Source organism: Orbicella faveolata, unplaced genomic scaffold (assembly GCF_042242905.1).
Source record: "Orbicella faveolata isolate gen_17 unplaced genomic scaffold, um_ofav_v1 contig_34, whole genome shotgun sequence".
Taxonomy (NCBI): domain Eukaryota; kingdom Metazoa; phylum Cnidaria; class Anthozoa; order Scleractinia; family Merulinidae; genus Orbicella; species Orbicella faveolata.
In genome coordinates, this window is record NW_028301563.1 from 8,419,011 (window position 1) to 8,438,038 (window position 19,028).

Below are 19,028 nucleotides of genomic sequence, written 5' to 3' on the forward strand. Positions count from 1 at the left end.
CGTTTCCAAGGAGCTGTAGGAACAAGAATGCCAACCAAGTGTCCACCAATAGGAAAATCACAATTTCCAGTATGGTTGAATGTTGAGAGCAACAGATTGCCATACAAAGGAGAAGGCGTAAAAACAGACATCAAGGTCTGCTTTCCTGATTGTTGCCGAATCGATAGGAATTTGGAAATCAGTGTAAAGAATTGTTCCTCTTACTTGATCTATAAGTTGGGGCAAATGACTACACTTTATTTTTTTTCCCAAGAGGGCACGGTAACCAATCCTGCAATCTGATTGGTTCTTAGCGCGGTCCCATAAACCGGAACACCCAAGCATATGCCAGTTTCCGTAGCATAGAGTGACTTGGAGTATTTTTCATCTTCCCGCTCCCCTCCTGGATGGATTAGTTCATCGTCGGGTTACCCCCTGCATTAAATTCACCGGACTCATTTAGACACCTTGGTCGAGATCAGATAGACGAATTGTACTACGAATTTTACTAATATAACACGAGAGTGATCGAAATCAAATTTCTCCTAAGGTAATGTAATGGGTATCGTAAAAATTTCTCCTAGGGGAATCAATGAGACACAGGTGACGAGAAAAGAAAAAATGCCTGAAACAAAGGATATTCTTTTGAGGTAATACCAAAATCCCAAAACCAGCATATTAAGGACGTTGACTATGTTTGTTAGTGCGCACACGTTCTGCGCATCACGCAAGGCATGGTTTAAGCAACACGAGCGCGCTGGGTTGACACTGACGTAATCAACTACGCTACCAAGTAAGAGACAAATATAAAAGCAAGATTTTTCTACTGTGGCCAAATAGCAGCACATCCCTAACCACTTACTATTAACGTCTTCCAGCTGAAAAACTAGCTGTTATCTGTCAAAAAATTATACTGAAATTCAACTGTAAATATATACGTGCAGATGGCGTGGTACGCTCGCAAAACAAGTGCGAGATACGCAAATGGTTTACTTACTGGGGAGGTGACAGGAAAAAATGCAATGAGTACCGTAAAAGCTTTCAAAAAAGATGACTAACTTTAAAAAGCGCGTGGCTACCCCTACATTTTTCTTATGAAATGGAAGTGGCAAGCCTATTCAACTCGTGATTAGTTTCTGGTTGTGAGCAAAAGGTATTTAGACTGCATTTTAGCTGAACCAGAGGAAGGCTGCCAGAGGTCCTAAAAGCGCTCTTGCAACGATTTTGTTGATAAAAACATACCAAACTGTGGTTTTTATATTACCATTTACCATGCAGTTTCAAGACCTTTATAAATGGGTTTGCTTTTCTAAGGAAATCTGTAAAGAAATATCATTTCTTTCCTCTTTAAGAGAAATGCAGATGTCAACATTTTGTTGACATTCAAGGCTAATTATCTTGAAAAAAATGCGTGTTGCAAAGATCTACTCTTTTTCGCGTGGTCATAACCTGGCGCAAACACCTTACTATTTAGTAGGCACCGTCCTTAAAACGGTATGTGTTCTAACCAGTTAAGGAAATTTTAATTATTTAAACCCTGGGCTTCGCAAAACGATCACAATGACCTTCTATTTTATGCAATTTAAGCATTTTCAATTTCCTCTTCTCTCCCACCAACTGCGTCTTGATAACCTTGTCTCTTAAAACGTTTATTTTAAGCTTCCCGTCTTTTAATTAACCCTGTCGTCTCTAGCCATCCAGGAGCCTGTTTTACAAAATCCTAACCGAAACAAAGCGAACCTCATTAATAATACATAACAAAACGGAGGCTTGAAATGAACTTCTCAGCAAGATGTGGCATGCTTGTCAAAACAACAGCTTTATTGGCTCAAACTTCAGTGCACTGCGTTAAAAGACTTGTCCGTCCTGTCGTCGTTTTCAGTTTCCTCGTGGATTCTGTTTTAAACCGACACTTCAGTTAATTCGTGGAGCTATCCACGCGAGCTAATATTTATCATTGATGTACTAGTCAGAGGTTTATCTCTCGCGACAAGACTATCAATGTAATTTTCAACATGGACTACAGCACTCTTATTGTCTTCCTGTTGTGTAAACTGACGGCAGAAGTGAATTGCGAAGGTGAGTAGGCTATTTTTTGGTTGGTTTGTTCCTTTCGCCTTTACATTTATGTGATACTTAAAAGAAAAGTCTAATTTATCTTTAAAATAACAATGTTGTCAGGCAGAAAAGCTTCAAATAGCAAATCAAGCCCAAGGTGACCGTGTGCTTTTCATCACGCCATAAAACCTCAGTAATACTTTTGTTTGAATCAAAAGGAACGGTTTGGTCCGACTGTGTAATTATTATTACTTAAAATTCCATTTCCAAGTTCTGTAGATATCCTCGAGAATCAGGAAATGCCGTTGTTTGGGTATTTGGAGAAAAGAAAATTTCGAAATTTATTTCAGTGATATCATAATCACCTTTATTGCATCTTGTCTCTAGAGCTACCCGCTGTTTAAAATAATTCCTTGGAAGTCATTAGCGAATCAATTTCTTAAATTTATAGTACTCTATTAAATATAATACACCTTTGACGGGAACATTCTTTCTAAAATTCGTTGCTGTTAATGTAATGGAATAAATAGGTCCTTGATATAAGGAACCCATCTTGTTATCAATAGTGACGTAATTATTATCCTGTGTCCTTCACGTTAGCAAACCGCGTGTGGCAAGGGCAAGTGAATCGCCTTGCTAGAGTGATAAATGTGTACTTTTCTTTCATTACGACACCAAATATCAGTTTCAATTCTATTCAGCCTCTAACTGCTACATTCAAACTTTCGTATCGAAGAAAATAGAGAGAATGGTCGAAACTTCTAGCCGAGCTACATTCTGTTTTCAAAATGTATCCCCTCTTGTCCGAATCCCAGGGGAAACGAAAAATAGTTCGAGACAGCGAGAGTTCAAAATAGCAGATAGTAAATGACTGAGGGACAAATCCAAAGAAAATGGTTTCGAGTTCGGAATAACAGGGAATTCGAAATAACCCAGTTCGAATTAGCCTGGTCCAACTGTACTTAATAAACTTGAGATATGTGGCTGTTAATGTTAAAATACCAACGTAAAATGTTTCAATTTCGTTTAGAAAATAGCCCATATAAAACAAACGGGTTGCTTGGTTTAAAATCGTGTTTCTATTGAACAATTTCTCTCAATAGAGAGTGAGTAGCGTAATGGCATTCGTGATAGAACGCTAGCAGATTTAAACTAAAACTCGATAAGAACACAAAACTAGCAGGAGCCGTTGACGTAATAATGATCCGAGCAAAGAGAATTTACCTTTGGATGATCAAAGTAAACAAGTTGTTTTCTTTTTTCTTTTACTTTTTTGGTCGCGGAATTTGCTAAAAATAATAGAAAAATACTCTTCATGTTTCTATCGATTTCAGTATGAAACACGAGTCGACTCGCGTTCCCAGAACATTTCTCTTTCTCCCAAACTTACGTTCGTGTTTCTATAACTCGATAGAAACACGGAACAAGTTGTCAAATTCTATTAAAGAAACAAACATACATATTATAATTATTCGTGTCTGCCTGAAATTAATTATTGATACTGAATATTTATCATTAGAAAGTGAAATTTCGTCATTCAAGCGAACTTTAGTAAACTTTCCAGTTCTTTGACGCAAATACCCCGGCCGGAGCCAATACCAATTGTCTTAGCTACAGGGCCTCTTCATATAAGCTCGGTTACCGGGCTGGCCCGGTGAGCGGGACGGATTTTGTCTTGTGTTCATATAGGGAATTTCATCCCAGTTACTGAGATGAAAGAACGTCAGAGGCCCATAAAAATACCCGCGGGAATCCCACGCAGCCTAAGACTTTGAGAACGAGTGTAAGCGCGAAATTCAAATCGGTAAACAAAGTTTAACATGGCGCCACCTACAGTTGTATTGTTCGTACCCTTCGCGTTGTCAGCTATCGTTGCTATGTTACTACAGCTGAATGGCTTTCTTCTGCTGTGGAAAATACAGCAGGCAAGGCTCATTGTAAGCGAAGTAAGCGAAGTAAGTTAAGTTGTTGGCACAAACCTGGTCGAGCTGATTTGTGGTGAAGAAACATCTGGACCAGAGTAGAACCTGAAGATAATGTTGGAAAGAAAACTTTCGAATGTCGAGGGCTTGTTTTGTGAACCTAGCATCGGAGCTGAGGCATTACGTTTCACCAGGGCAAAGTCACCTAATCACAGGGCATTGAGTGCGGAAAAAAGGTAGCAGTTGCATGTATTTTTTAAAAGACACCGGATCTCTGAGAATGACTAATAGTTTTGAAATAGCACTCAACACTGCATCAGCTGCTGTAAGTGAGGTTTGTCAGGCTATTTCAAACTATCTTGGCCCAAAATATCTCCATCTTCCAGAGAATGAAGAAAGCATGAGGGAAAAAGTAGCAGAGTTTTAAGCAAAATTTGGAATGACACAAGCTTTTGGTTGCATTGATGGGACTCATATTCCAATTGAATGCCCTTCAGAGAACTCACAAGATTTTTTCTGCTACAAACAATTCTTTTCATTAAGTGTACGGGCTGTGTGTGACTACGAAGCTTTCATTATAGATGTTGAATGCAGGTGGCCAGGAAGTGCGCATGATGCAAAAGTTTTTGTCAATTCAATTCCTCTATCCATGCCAAACGAAGAAGCAGCAAATTGCTAAGTGCATTCCAAACTCCATTTGAGGGAAGTGTTAAAATACCGAATTATCTCATTGGTGTTCCAGCATATCCACTGCTTCCTTTCTGTATGAAAGAGTACGACGCATGTACGAGCAACGAACAAGTCATTTTTAACAACACGCTGCGTTCCGCCAGAAACCAAATCGAATGCGCTTTTGGGCGACTCAAGGCAAGATGGGCCATTCTCACTACAAAAATGGACTTCAAGCTTGAGGCCCTTCCAACAGTTATTTATGCATGTTTTGTATTGCACAATTATTGTGAGAAACATAATTTAAACGTCGATGAGGATTTAGTCATGACTCAAATTGAACTTATGAAGGAGAAGGAAGTACAGTTTAACATTCCTGATCCAGTTTACTCTTGTCATGCGGGAGAAGGGATTGTTTACAGGAGAATCTTCACTGACCTAGTAATGAATGGTCTTTGACGTGGAACTCAAACTTTAACTTGCTTGTTGCAACGCGTAAGTTTAATCTAAATAAAATGTAATTGACAGCAATATCATTTAAAGATCCTTTAAACTCTAACTGTGGTTTATGATTGCCACCTGTACCCAGCCTCAAAGAGCACTGGAAATGGCAGGAAGGAACATTCTTCTGTTTCATCTTGGGAATCGGAAGGGTAGGGCTACACACAGGATACACGGTGCTGACCTAGTTAATATTCTTGAACAAATCTGAAACAAATCAAATGTGAACTACATAACCCTGTTCCCAGGAGTGATCACTTGGTCACTTGATAAATTTTTATTACAATTTGGATACATTGTCAAGTAGAAGGGCTGTCATCTGGTGGATATTGTTCTCATATAATACCAAATTTTCCTGAGAAGCAAAGTTAATGTATGGTCATCGGTTAGGAGAATTAGCTTTTAGATCTCGGGGGTGGAAGTGTTAACTAATTTCCAGCTTAATAGTTCCATATTGTGATAAAAAAAAAGTAAATTCAACTAATTAACAAGATTTATCTATGAATTACTACAATAATATAAACAAAGAATAGAAATAACAGCAGAACAGTAAGTATTGAAATTTGAGTTCAACTTCTTTGTCCAGCTGAGAGTTTAAAAACTGGTGTTATTTCCGTTTGGTGGGTTAAAGTTGTGTTTGCAAAGACTATGTTTTGTTTTGTCCCGGTAACCGGGCTAGAGTAGTCTAAGAGCCTTTTCATATGAGCCCGGTCAACCAGGGCTGGCGTGGTTTCCGGGATCTCACCTCGCCACTCTTTCTTTTGTAAAAATTTCGATGTGTTAATAAGAGAAGCCGGGCTGGCCCGTTTACCGAGATCTCGGAAACCGGGATTAAAATTTTCCAATATGAACACTCCAGCCGGTCCGGGTAACCGGGACGAAGCTTTCTAGACAAAATGGCTTCGCTTTCCCAACATAGCGCCAAAAATGGCATACTTTTTGTCTTGTACGCATGTATTTCCACTTTAGGAGTATGCAATTAGCTTTATTAGTAAAGTTACAAGAGTCAACGCCTTCCAAACTAAAATGTGGCATTCCAATTTGGAACAATTCCGAAGGGTACTGGTATTTGATGCCGAAAAAGTTTGTGTTTCCGAAAGGTTTTGGCTTATTGGAAGGAGAAAAAGAAGTGTTCAGTTGAGTCCGCCAGGGACAATACATCCAATTTCACCAAAATGTACAATTTATGTAAAAAAGATCGTGAATGCAAAAAAGATCGTGCACTCATCGCGCTTTCCTTTTTTGAGAGATTCAGAATTTCTGATCTCCCGGCCCACAACTTATCAGAATAAAAAGGTCATCTATCTATAATTCTAAAGGGATTCAGAATTTCTGATCCCCCAAGACTTTAATAGATTCAGAAAACTGATCCCCAGACCACAACCCATCAGAGCACAACAGTCATCTATTTATAATTCCAAATGCATTCAGAATTTCTGATTCCCATCACCTCACGGGACAAAAACGGCTATCTGTTCATGGTTCTAAAAGTATTGCGAATTTCTGATCCCCCTCCCCCACCAAATCTGCTAACATGAAAGAAAGAGCTGTCGATTTATAATTCTACAACAATTCAGAATTTCTAATCCCACATGACTTAAAGGGGTTCAAAAATTCTGATCCCCCAGTGCATAACTTATCAGAACAAAACGGTCATCTACCTAAAATTCTCAAAAAGATTCAGAATTTCTGATCCCCCTTATCAGGTGACAGGACAGAAATAGCCGTCTATTTATAATTCACAAGAAATTAACTAGATGTCTGATAGCTAAAAAGTAACGATTGGATAGTAACTTTAAACACATTACAGGCAAAATGGATCACAGAGGAAAGGACATCAGAAAAGTACACAAATGAAATATTCACAGATAGGTCATTATTATTAACTATTTGAAACCACGCCAAAGGATCGAGACAAAAATTGCAGTTTCATGCCGGACAGTGAAAGGTTTTATTTTCAATTCAAAAAGGTATGAATTTAGGTTCCAGAATTACAAGCTGTTATTTAAAGTTCACATCAAAGATAACAAGAATTTTAATCAAGACTCAGCTGCCGTCTACGCCACCTCCGTTTTCTGCTTTAATGTGTTCGTTTCGGATTGAGGGCCGCTATTCTTGCCTTTTTGTTTTTTCCTCTGCTCTGCAATGAAGCAATTGAAGCTAAATATTCTTATAAACAGCGGTAGAATTAACATTGTTTTTCATTAATCAATTGATCGGGAGTATATTCTTTTGTAAAGAATAATGAGCAGTATGTAGGCAATGCGGTAGTGAAGTGTATCGAGCGTGATCTGTAGCTTCAAGTCAATTCAGTGTAAACTTTAAGTTACCTCTTAAAAAAGTACACTAACAAGCTATTATGCAAGCATTTCATACATAGGAAATGCGTGTGAATAATTTCTTCGTTACTGGTGCTAATAAAATCAGGAGAACAAACGTTTTTCTTGTGTTTCAGTGATCGCGAAATAAATATAACAACGAAATTTCTTCAGCCACAACATTGATTTCGATTCAAAGATTGAGCAGCTAACTGTAATGTTGAGCAACAATTATGATATACTTACTTTTCTGCGACTTACCTTTCTTTCACCGAAGCAATTTCAAGATACTCATTTGAACTTGGACAAATCATTCCATGCATCTTGCTGCTATTGACAATGTTGGATTCGAAATTGCGCGCAAATAACCGACTTCTTTGGAATGGGAATCTGCTGGTCAAAAGTATTCATTTATCAGATTAACCGAAGGATTATGGGATCGGACGGAAACACCAAAATGGCGGGCAAAGATTGCAGAAGAATGTAAACATTGACTAGACTCCAATTTAAGTAGCTGAGAAGTGTTTCAAACAGGATTTTAGAAAGATATATGTTAAATTTAAGTACAAGTAAGCTTTGTGATAAATCGCAACATAATGGAAACTCATTTCCAGCCAGATTTTGTCCTCCTTTTGCATCTGGATGTGCCTGGTTTTTGGTATTAAATTTTAATGTACAACTGTAGCGGTTTTAAATAAAACTATGGGTTATTTATACATTTTCCTATGTAAATACAGAGATTTCGCTTAGGTTTAGGATTTCAACAGCAGTTATCAAAGTTCCATATAAAATGAGTAATGAAGAGGTTTCAATAGTTAGCGATATTTTCACCACCTGTGACTAAGAAAGCTTTTGGTTAGGTTGATATTAAAGTGCTACATGTACATGAGTGATGGATAATTTTTAGATTGGCTGCTATCTTTTTACTATCTCTGGCTTTTGGGTAGGTTATCACAGTGCGATATGAGTGATGGGCAGTTTTCAGATAGGCTATCTTTTTACTGACTACAGCAGAGGTAGGTTTCAGATAGGATAATGTTTTATTGTTCAATATAAGGACTGGTCTTCAGCCTAGGTTTTGGCTTACTACATTAGTGGTGGTTTTTGGATAGACAAGTTAGTGGATAAATAGGGCATCTAAGTATCCGTTGACTATCTACACAGGAAGCTAGTTTTTAGCTAGTCTATCTATTTCCTAACTATCAGATGGATAGATATTAGTTAGCTTTAAGCCATGCCAAAGGTAGCTATCCTCTATCTACAAAACCTCTTGGATAGAAAAAAGATAGCGATTTTCATCCGTCAACCAGAAATGAGATAGTTGCAAGTAGCATGAAGTTAGTAATAAACTAGTAATAAGATATGATCGTTTTTGGGAGGGCTTCTTTCACTGAGGACAGCAAACTATTGCTAGCTACCAGGAAACATCTCCAAGATGAGTATGCCAAATTAAAAAGGAAAGAATAGAATTGCTTGTAGCATTAGCTGCAATACTTACATCCATATCTGTCAGGTCTTTATAAAAGCAATTTTACCCACACTCTTCTCCTTTGAGCATGGTTAAACTGGTTGCATAACTGAAGTGTGAATGAACTGGTAACCCACTCAAAACGTTAGATTGAAGATGTAAAAACGTGTTGGACAAAGCTAAAGTTCAAGGCCTCTGCTATATGACAACAGGTTTTTGGAGGACACTGTATACGTGTATGTAGAGTACATTGACCCACTTAAATGTATCAACTGCAAATTTAAATGTACATGTAAATTGCAGTCTTAAATTGTCATCCCTGTAATGTACTGTAGTGTTCCTGAACGCCCTTTTTGTTTTATAACAGTGAGGTGCCTTGTTTCCATGTTAAACAGAAATTGTTAGAAATTTTTCCTTCACATAAGGTGGGCTAATTCTGACAGAGAAAGTGGAGTCTGCATTTATGCCTACAGCTGTGCAGTTTGAGTAATCTTACTGTTTTGATCAATTCTGAACTTTCCTATCCTCTTAGGTACTGTTTGACATTGTTTTTTTAAACTTACAGCTACTGTAATTTTGAAGTGCATAGATCATTGTAATACAATGTGTGATGTTTACAGTTACTTATATTAATAGACTGCTGTGAAGAAACTTGTTCTTCATCACTCTCTCAGTATAATTTGAGTGTATGGAATCTGTTAAGAATTACGCTTTATTTGTATAAAATTTGTAATTGAATATTGTTATCAAGAAAAAATATTCTGATTAAACATTGTTCAGGCAGGCAGCAAGATCTAAACCCTGTCTTCAATGTTATGATTTAATGTGGCTACATTGGATGTAACACTGGCTTTGCAGGGGATCAGAAATTCTGAACCTTCTCCTGTGTTCTTTGGGGAATCAGAAATTCTGAACCCTTTCTAGAGTTCTTTGGGGGATTAGAAATTCTGAACCCTTTCCAGTGTTCTTTGGGGGATCAGAAATTCTGAACCCTTTCTAGAGTTCTTTGGGGGATCAGAAATTCTGAACCTTTTCTAATGTTCTTTGCGAGATCAGAAATTCTGAACCCCTTCTAGTGTTCTTTGGGAGATCAGAAATTTTGAATCCTCTCTTGTGTTGTTTGGGGGATCAGAAATTTCGAATCGTTTTCTATCGAGGTACCTCTCGAGACAAGAAATTCAGAAAAATCAGTTGGTTTCTTATGCGTGACTTAAACATTACATTTCAGTTCAAATAAAGAATAGGGAATTGCTTGGAATTTTATCAAATTGGAACACCACATTTTAGTTTGGAAGGCGTTAGTCCACAAAGCTACGACCGCCGCGAACGATACAAGTTTATGTTCCACCATTTTGGTTGTGTTTCTTTGGATTTCATCCCGGTCGACCGGGCTGAAATTTACCGTATGAACAGACAACAATATTTGTCCCGGTAACCGAGCCAGCCCGGTTACCCGGCTCATATGGAGAGGCCCTTAGAGTGTTCATATGGGAACGATTTCCAGCTCGGCCCACTGCCGAGATCTCGGTTGTAACCGGGCCAGCCCGGCTTCTCATACGAACAAATCGAAATTTTTACGAAGAAAATAGTGGCGAAGCGAGATCTCGGAAACCGGGCTCATATGATCACTACATTGTTAAAACACATTGAAAAACAGTACTTCGTAAAAATCGAGTAATTACGTGGATACTCGCTTAAAACATCAGAGGATCTAAACACCTTGTTCCATTAGCAATTCTATCAACTGCCGCAACAATAAATATTGTAGTTGATTGTAATTGATTTATTCATCGCACGAGATCGCCAAATATACAGTCCTCCAAGGAATATAAAAAGCATGTTTCCAAGGCAGTCCCTCTGTTAAGACACTTAGGTACCACTCAGGAAGGAGTAGCCTCATACAAAAGAAAAATATTCCCTAAAAATTATGCGAGCCTTTTGACTCCAATTTAAACTTGAGGTCAAAATCCTTCACTGCACTAGCATTCATGCCTCTACCTATACGTATTCAGCAAATGTGAAGATAAGTACTTCGAATGCACTTCCGGCGACGTAAGCACCAGTGAACCATCGTGCCTTTCGATCTTTTCATGGATTTCCGCCATGTTGTTTAAGACATTTAAGTAACTAAAGACACTATATTGTCTCCTGCTCTTGGCATAGTAGCTCGCGGCTATCATGATTACAGCAAATTCAAATTTCAATGGCAGTTTTCGACAATCTGTCTCTTGACAGAACCCTGCCGCAAACTGGAATTCAGTCTGAGCCAGCTATCGTTTCATGCTTGGAAAACGACTGATGGCCAACGTGATGAGAACCGTTAAGCCGTATTGGAAGGCTTCTGGGGGAACACTCCACTTCCTCAGTGGGTACCCCCGGTGGAGGCATCCACCGGGGAGTCCCTGGCGCGATACATGATAAGGCCCCGTCTAAAAGGGGTCACATAAGATGACCCCACCTAAGAAGGGGGGGGGGGGCATATTCCTTAATAAGACATCATCTTGGAGGAGGAACCTCTCATAATTATAACGAATCACTTGTATGGGAGTGGTTACTGTATGTATTCAAGAAAATCAAACTGAATTCTAATGATAATTATCGATCATCTGACTCTTTACTCAACAGACCCGTGCCGTCAACTGGAGTTCCGATCCGCGCTCTCGTTTTAAGGCAAACGACTTATTAACCACGTAATAAAAATCGTTGAGTCTGTTTTCAAAGACTTCTGCGGAGCTCTCTCCTTTATGGAACCCAACTGTGTCAGTTACAACATGGAATTAAGGTCCCCGGCGATCACTAATTGTGAACTGAATAATTCAACTCACTTTGAATACCCTAGTGATCTAAAGTCAATGCAAAATTACATTTATCGTGGATCAAAGGTTAGTGTGTGATTTCTAATCAAATTAGGTTTATAATCAAATTCATCTGAAACCATCAAAGAACGGAAAATATGAAGTAGCCTAGCGAAAGATCAACTTTCCTGATGTGCATAGCTTAATAGCAAAATTAGTTAATTAATCCCATTCAGTTTGTAAAATCTTATGTTAGTAGAATTTTAGATGGACTGTATCTATCATGTATAAACTTTGCTCGAAGTTTAATTTTACTTTACTTAATTTTCAGTTTATCAGATGCATGAACCCATAAGCTAATACCGTAAGATTCGATTTAGCGCCCTCCCTCCAATAAGCACCCCCTTTCGAATTGGCGCCCCCCTTCGAATGTGTTTTTATTAATAAGCGCCCCTATTCTCATAAGCGCTATCATTCCCTTCCGTTTACAATGAACAATTATTTTATTTTCTCGGGACAAGGATTCTTTTTGCGGGATCACCGAATCGGACGTCGAAGACGCCGCACCAGAAAGCCTTTATTTACGTATTGATGTACCGTGACAGGTAAGTGGCGTCGAAATGATTAAAATTCCCTCACGTTAACTGAACATTTACCGTATATTTGTTACTGTTACAGTTTCTGTTAATAAATACCGTGTTAAACTTTTGTTTTGAACATTCGCCTGTTTCTCAAGAAAGAAATAAGCGCCCTATCCCGAATAAGCGGCCTTCTCGAATAAACGCCTTCCCTTGAGCTACCAAAAAAAAAAAGCCCGGGCGCTAAATCGAATCGTTACGGTGTCGTGCTTCAACAAAGGTTGTCTGTCTGTCTCTCTTTAGGTTTTCATAGGAACTAAACGGAGTGAATTTGGAATTAAAATTAGAATTTAACTCAAAATTTTATCTTTCTTTCTTCTTGGCTAAGAATGCCTGTGGAGAGAAACCGTGTCAGAACAACGGCACGTGCCAGGCGGGATTTACTAACAAAGGATATCGATGTTTGTGTTCTCCTGAATTCAAGGGTCAGGATTGTACAGAGGGTAAGACAGTTTCGTTATGGCATCATCGGTGAAGTTTTCCTGCAAAGAAACAACCAGCCAGTGTCCTAAAATGTACATCAGTCTGTCAACATACATTGCTACTTTCATCTCGCCAATGCATTATCACAGCCTGGGGACAATGGTTATCCTCTCACAAAATCGACTGTTATTTCCATGATTTAAACAAGCTTTAAGTTATTGAGTCGTATTTCCCTCGTTCCCCCCAACCATGAGTTACCAAAATCCAATTAGCGTCCTAGGTCGGGTTTTTCGTAAGCCGGATGACGCTAACCGGCGATTAAAAGTTAAGCATTACCTTTTCTTGTATAAAAACGTTATTGACTACTTATTTTTTGGTGTAGTTTGAGAATACTCTAACTAAAAGCTGAAGGATAACACAACATAAACGAAAACCGTCTTCTATAATGAGACCCTTTAACCAAAAAGAACCAAAAGCAGTTTGGAATTGAGATGATTAGTCTGCATAAAACACGAGGTAAATATTTCGCTGTTGTCGCTTTCTTTTTTCAGATGTTGACGAATGCACTTCAGCTTCGCACAAGTGTCATGCCAATGCTGACTGTATTAATACTCATGGTTCATACAACTGTACGTGTAATCCAGGACATACTGGAGATGGACACAACTGCACAGGTGAGACCAATAATGTAATGTTCAAATAATTAATGATCACAAGTTATATGTTATTTGGTGGCACAGAATTTAGTGGATCACCAGGTTACTTACTATGAACTGTACTTATTTTATTTAGAAATTATCCTGTAAGAAACTGCGCTGAAAGAAGCACTTATGCTTAACAAAAGGCCTTCAACTTTTGGCCTTTGGATTTTCGTTAGAATTTTTCAGTGTCAATTCATTCATCCTTTTTTCAAAATTTTGGTTTGTCGTCTGTTTTTTCGCGCCATTTGACATTACCAGAGATATTCAGGTCAAGCTAAATAGAGAGGTTTAGGTCAAATGGGCCATTTCCAAGTTGCACTAAAACGAGACCTGGTACACAACCGTTCAGATGAAAACGAATTTAATTTGCATGCGAAAGGGTGGGCACCAAGACTCCCTTTGGGAAAGAGGCAAAAAGTAATTCTGAAATGGCCTGTTGGGTCGTCTTTAACAAAATTTCTTTTTTCTTGTTTTCTTCGACAACATTGCAGAATAAGTATCATTTCACTATCATTATTATTTTGGACTATTTTCCCCACAACTTTCGATTTTTTACCGACCTTCTGAGAAAATACTCCTTTTCTTTGGGCATCTTAGCTTAATAAGAAATAACATACAAACTGCGGTTACAAACATGACAATAAAACGCCAAATTGACAGTGCGGCAACGGGCTTTCCTTTAGGTCCTGTTTTGGCCAATATATTTATGTACCATTTTGAAGAGAAAAGGGTTCTTAACAACAACGCTCGCCCTTCCATTCGGTTTCGATACGTTGACGATACCTTCACCTTGTTCGACAGTAAGACGTAGCAACCCAGTTTCTACACCATAACTATCGTCGCGCAAATATCAAATTCACCGTTGAATTTGACGAGAACAGTACAATCCCTTTCCTGGATATCCTCATCAAACGCCACAGCCATACTTTGTCAACATCTATGTACCGGAAGAAGACCTTTACCGGCCTGTACACAAAATGGGACTCCTTTACACCTGGGAAATAAAAAGCAAACCTCATCCGCACGCTCACTTTTCGTTGTTAAAGCATCTGTCAATCACGTCACGTCAACTGGTCACAACGTAAAATGGGACCACTTTGAGATATTAGCAAAAGATCTGTCAGATACACATTCCAAGATAAAGGAGACTCTACTACTTAGAGAGCTGAAACCTTCCCTACATGATAATGTTAGCAGCGAAACACTTTGTCGTTATTAATTTTCACTTTTAATATGCAAAGTTTTCTCAGTTTCTGTCATTGTTATTGTTAATTACTTATCTAAAATTCAGTTGTTACTCCTATTCTAAACGGTCACTTCTGAAGATGTATGTCAAAACATACGAAACACCAAGTTAAATGAATTTTGTTTTCCAGCATGCGTTTTATTGTCATGTTTGTCACCGCAGTTTGTGTTATTTCTGAGAAAATAATTTTGAAATCCAAGTTAGTGGATCCAACATGGCCGGCTAAATGACGTCATACGACGTCGTGACAACAGAAAAAAAAAACAACAACTTATCTTGTACGAATTTTTTAAGCAAGCCGAGAGATCTCATTATACGTAAAATGAACTTTCCATGTCTTACTACAACGAAAACCCAGAAGGTGCTTCTGTACCACTCCTCCCTTGCACTACGGTCAGGCCGGTACGAGAGAGAAAAAATAAAGCACAGCATGACTCACAATTTTTAACACACAGAGTCAATTTCATAAACCCTTGGGGTGGAAATGCAGATATCACATAAATATAATTATAACATAACTAAAGCAAAGCGCGCGCTCTGATTGGTTAATTTAGCATCTACTATTTGCCCATGGGTGTACGCTGCTGACGTGTGTGCTAATGTTTACAAAGCAACTCTTTTGACAGACATTGTTTCCAAAGAAATGGCCGACGTTCTTCTGCCAGAAATGCGAAACTGTCTTCACAGTTGTCTGAAGATGAAACTTTATCGAGTTACTGGTGTGCAGTCGGTTGTCATGAATGAATTTTCGCGCGCTTGTTTTCTCTTGTCATGTAAGACTACACGAACATTTTGTTGTGATGTAGCTCAATAAAAAGACTTCTGTTGTTCCAATGTCTCAATGTTATGTTATAAAACAAATGGTAAACGCCATAGAGTGCACTATTGAGTTATGGATGCACTCGGGAGGTTTGCTAAGCACTCAAGAAGCTAGAGTCGCACTCGGCTATCGCCTCGTGCGACTCTTACGCTTCTTCCGTGCCTAGCAACCTCCCGCGTGCATCCATACCTCAATAGTGCACGCTATGGCGTTTACCATTTGTTAATTATAACAAAACTAAAGCAAAGCGCGCGCTCTGATTGGTTAATTTAGCGTTTACTATTTGCCCATGGGTGTACGTTGCTGACGTGTGTGCTAATGTTTACAAAGCAACTCTTTTGACAGACATTGTTTCCAAAGAAATGGCCGACGTTCTTCTGCCAGAAATGCGAAACTGTCTTCACAGTTGTCTGAAGATAAAACTTTATTGAGTCACTGGTGTGCAGTCGGTTGTCATGAATGAATTTTCGCGCGCTTGTTTTCTCTTGTCATGTAAGACTACACGAACATTTTGTTGTGATGTAGCTCAATAAAAGGACTTCTGTTGTTCCAATGTCTCAATGTTATGTTATAAAACGAATGGTAAACGCCATAGCGTGCACTAGTGAGTTATGGATGCACTTGGGAGGTTTGCTAAGCACTCAAGAAGCTAGAGTCGCACTCGGCTATCGCCTCGTGCGACTCTTACGCTTCTTCCGTGCTTAGCAACCTCCCGCGTGCATCCATAACTCAATAGTACACGCTATGGCGTTTACCATTTGTTAACTATTATATCACGTTCTATCTCCCAGATATCGATGAGTGTGCTGCACAGAACTACCCATGCGCTGCCGTTGCTGACTCTACGTGCAGTAATACGCATGGATCGTACGATTGCCAATGCAAAGATGGATTTGTAAAGAACGGTGCAATCTGTGAAGGTACAATATAATTTGGTTCATAACTTGAGTATCCTTACGTTGCTTAAAAATTAGTTACAACCTGTCCGTAAGGAGTTGCTATCCGTTCCATTCCCTATTACGGGTAAGACACACCTCATTTTCGTATTCTCGGTGTTGGACTGGAACTACAACCGTGGACAAAAGTCCATGGGACACTTATGTAATATAACGAATTATCTGTGTTTTAGAACTGAAGTTTGGCACAAAAAAGAAAAAAAAACGCTGCTATATCCTTTAAAAGCGCGTTGCTGTTCCCCCTTCCCACTCAACACAATGTTGAAAATCGGGTGAAATGAAATTGGAGGTACTAGTTTTCAACATTGTATGGGAGGTGGGGTGGAGGGGGCGAGGTTAGGCAGGTGAAGTTGTATTCGCCTCTGGCGTGTGAGCAAAAGCGCCAAAAGAGCAAATTTGTCCCAAGACTGTTGTCCATGATTGTAGCTTGTGACTGTGGTTAATGCGGGGAGTATTTTCAAATGCAAATGACTTTAATCTCTTTTTAATGATATTCCCCCACACGAGCCTCCATTCCAAGCTACAACCATGGTCACAAGCGTCAGAAATCGTCATTCTTTTCGCATTTTGCCCCTCCCTACCCCTGTGTAATGTTGACATAACACTTAAGTCCAACACAAGTTTGCATTATACCATTTTCCAACATTGAAAGGGGAATGAGGCTGACACTCATTCTGTAGATATCACGGTTAAGATTATTTTCCAACACAATTTTTTAATGATTGCCGTTCCAGTCCAATACCAAGAATACGAAAATGTTCTATTGGTACACCTCTTCCTATTTCACGTGATTTACACCAATGGGAATTTAGTTCTTTTATGTATTTCATACGCCAAACGAAAAATCTGAGAGCATTAAAGACGCTAGAGTTTCTCTCAACTACGCATCGAGCAACTCTGTGATCCATGCTAAAGCACGAATCAATTCTTAATTACGTATTTCATTGATTTACTTTTTTTGGTGCTTTTTAAAATATCTTTTTTGTGTTTATCTCATATTTATTTACACATTTGTGTATTTTCTTTAGATGATGTATGTCACTGGCAAAAATACCAAAATTTGTCCGATGCAGAGAGGAAACATGACTACGTAAGAACAGAAGACGGCAGATGTGACCGCACACTCAATGGCTGGTATCGCTTCCAAGGAGTTGCAGGCACAAAAATGGTGACCACATGTCCACCGTTGGGCCGTTGTGATGCAGCCTTTCCTATCTGGTTGAGTGGTAGTCATCCTACAGTGGCTGAGGGTAAAGTCACAAGAAACGTCTGTATTAATAAGTCTGGATGCTGTGACATATTCTTGCCCATTCAAGTAAAGAACTGCAGCTCCTACTACATCTACAAGTTGTTTCACCCAGAGAATTGTCCCGCCCGTTACTGCAGCACTGACTAATCCAGTTTCAAATGACGTTACTGTAAAACCTAGACATTGAGTGACAGCTGTTACGTTTACTTTCTTTTCGATTACTAACAGGCCCGGGTACAAGAAAAACAAGCAAATGGAACTAGCGGAGGAATTTGCTTAGCATTAGACCTTTTTCGACTAGGCGGTTTGTTGCCCCATTTCAGACCATGTGATGATAGTCTTGAGAATTCTTCCTTTCAAATCTTTAAATTGCCCCGTGTATGTGAATAAATATTTTTTTACGTGGATGAAAGAACAATTCTCTAGAGAATATTACGTGGTCTGTTATGGGAAAACAAACCGCCCAAGCGGAAAAGGTTTATTAAAGGCAATGTTGTATTGTGGGATGATGCCTCAATGCTGGACCTTTGAAGACTCAGTTCGACCGTCGCTCACGACGTACAAGTATTTCTACACAGATTGTTTCATGTTGTGGAAATCATGGGAGATGAGGGGCACAGGGTTAACAGTTTTCGGTCAAAATATCTTCTTTACAGCTGGATTTTTTGTTTGTTCTCCATCAGTCTTCCGTTTTAGAAGGGGAGAGTGCAAGCTGCGCAGGAATTTTTTTTAAAAATGGATTTTCCTTTTTATTTCCAATTGCATCCTTGCTATACAACTGTAGTACTATAGTACATGTGACTCTACACTCACTCGAGTGATGTCGCGCGGAATGAAGTATATCATGTACAACACTTTACTAATAATACTAATTTAGAGGCATTCCAAAGATCGTTCAATGTCAAAATTGATAATATTCAGCCTGAGTCGACCATACCAGACTCGAGCTGTTAATCAACCATGTAACCAACGAACGACCAATAAGAACATGCTTCGAGCAATAAGGCTTGTTGTTGCATCAAACCGGACGAAATTCCAACTCCATTACAATGTCTCTTGAGATTTTTTCACCTCTTTGCTTATCATTTGTAGCTGTTCTTTAATATTAAAACTGCGGTAAAAAAAGGTATGCCCCCATTTCTAGATTTTTCCTGAACAATGGCCACTAACTAATCCAACTAAATCCTTTTCCTCAAACCAAGGGTCCAGTTAGAACATTTGAGGTATAAAGAACATCGTTCAGACTGCTCTGGCATTTTCTATTTCACTATTAATTCCCCCGATG

General features: G+C 38.9%; 1 pseudogene across 1 annotated transcript; it reads left to right on the forward strand.

Moving 5' to 3' along the window:
• The first annotated feature begins 1,970 nt into the window (after nucleotides 1-1,970).
• LOC149104577 (uncharacterized) lies at nucleotides 1,971-16,693 on the forward strand (annotated as a pseudogene). Its single transcript, XR_016201212.1, has 5 exons — nucleotides 1,971-2,058; nucleotides 11,541-11,797; nucleotides 12,677-12,791; nucleotides 13,323-13,445; nucleotides 16,330-16,693. The product of XR_016201212.1 is annotated as an uncharacterized LOC149104577 (transcript).
• Nucleotides 16,694-19,028: the final 2,335 nt, after the last annotated feature.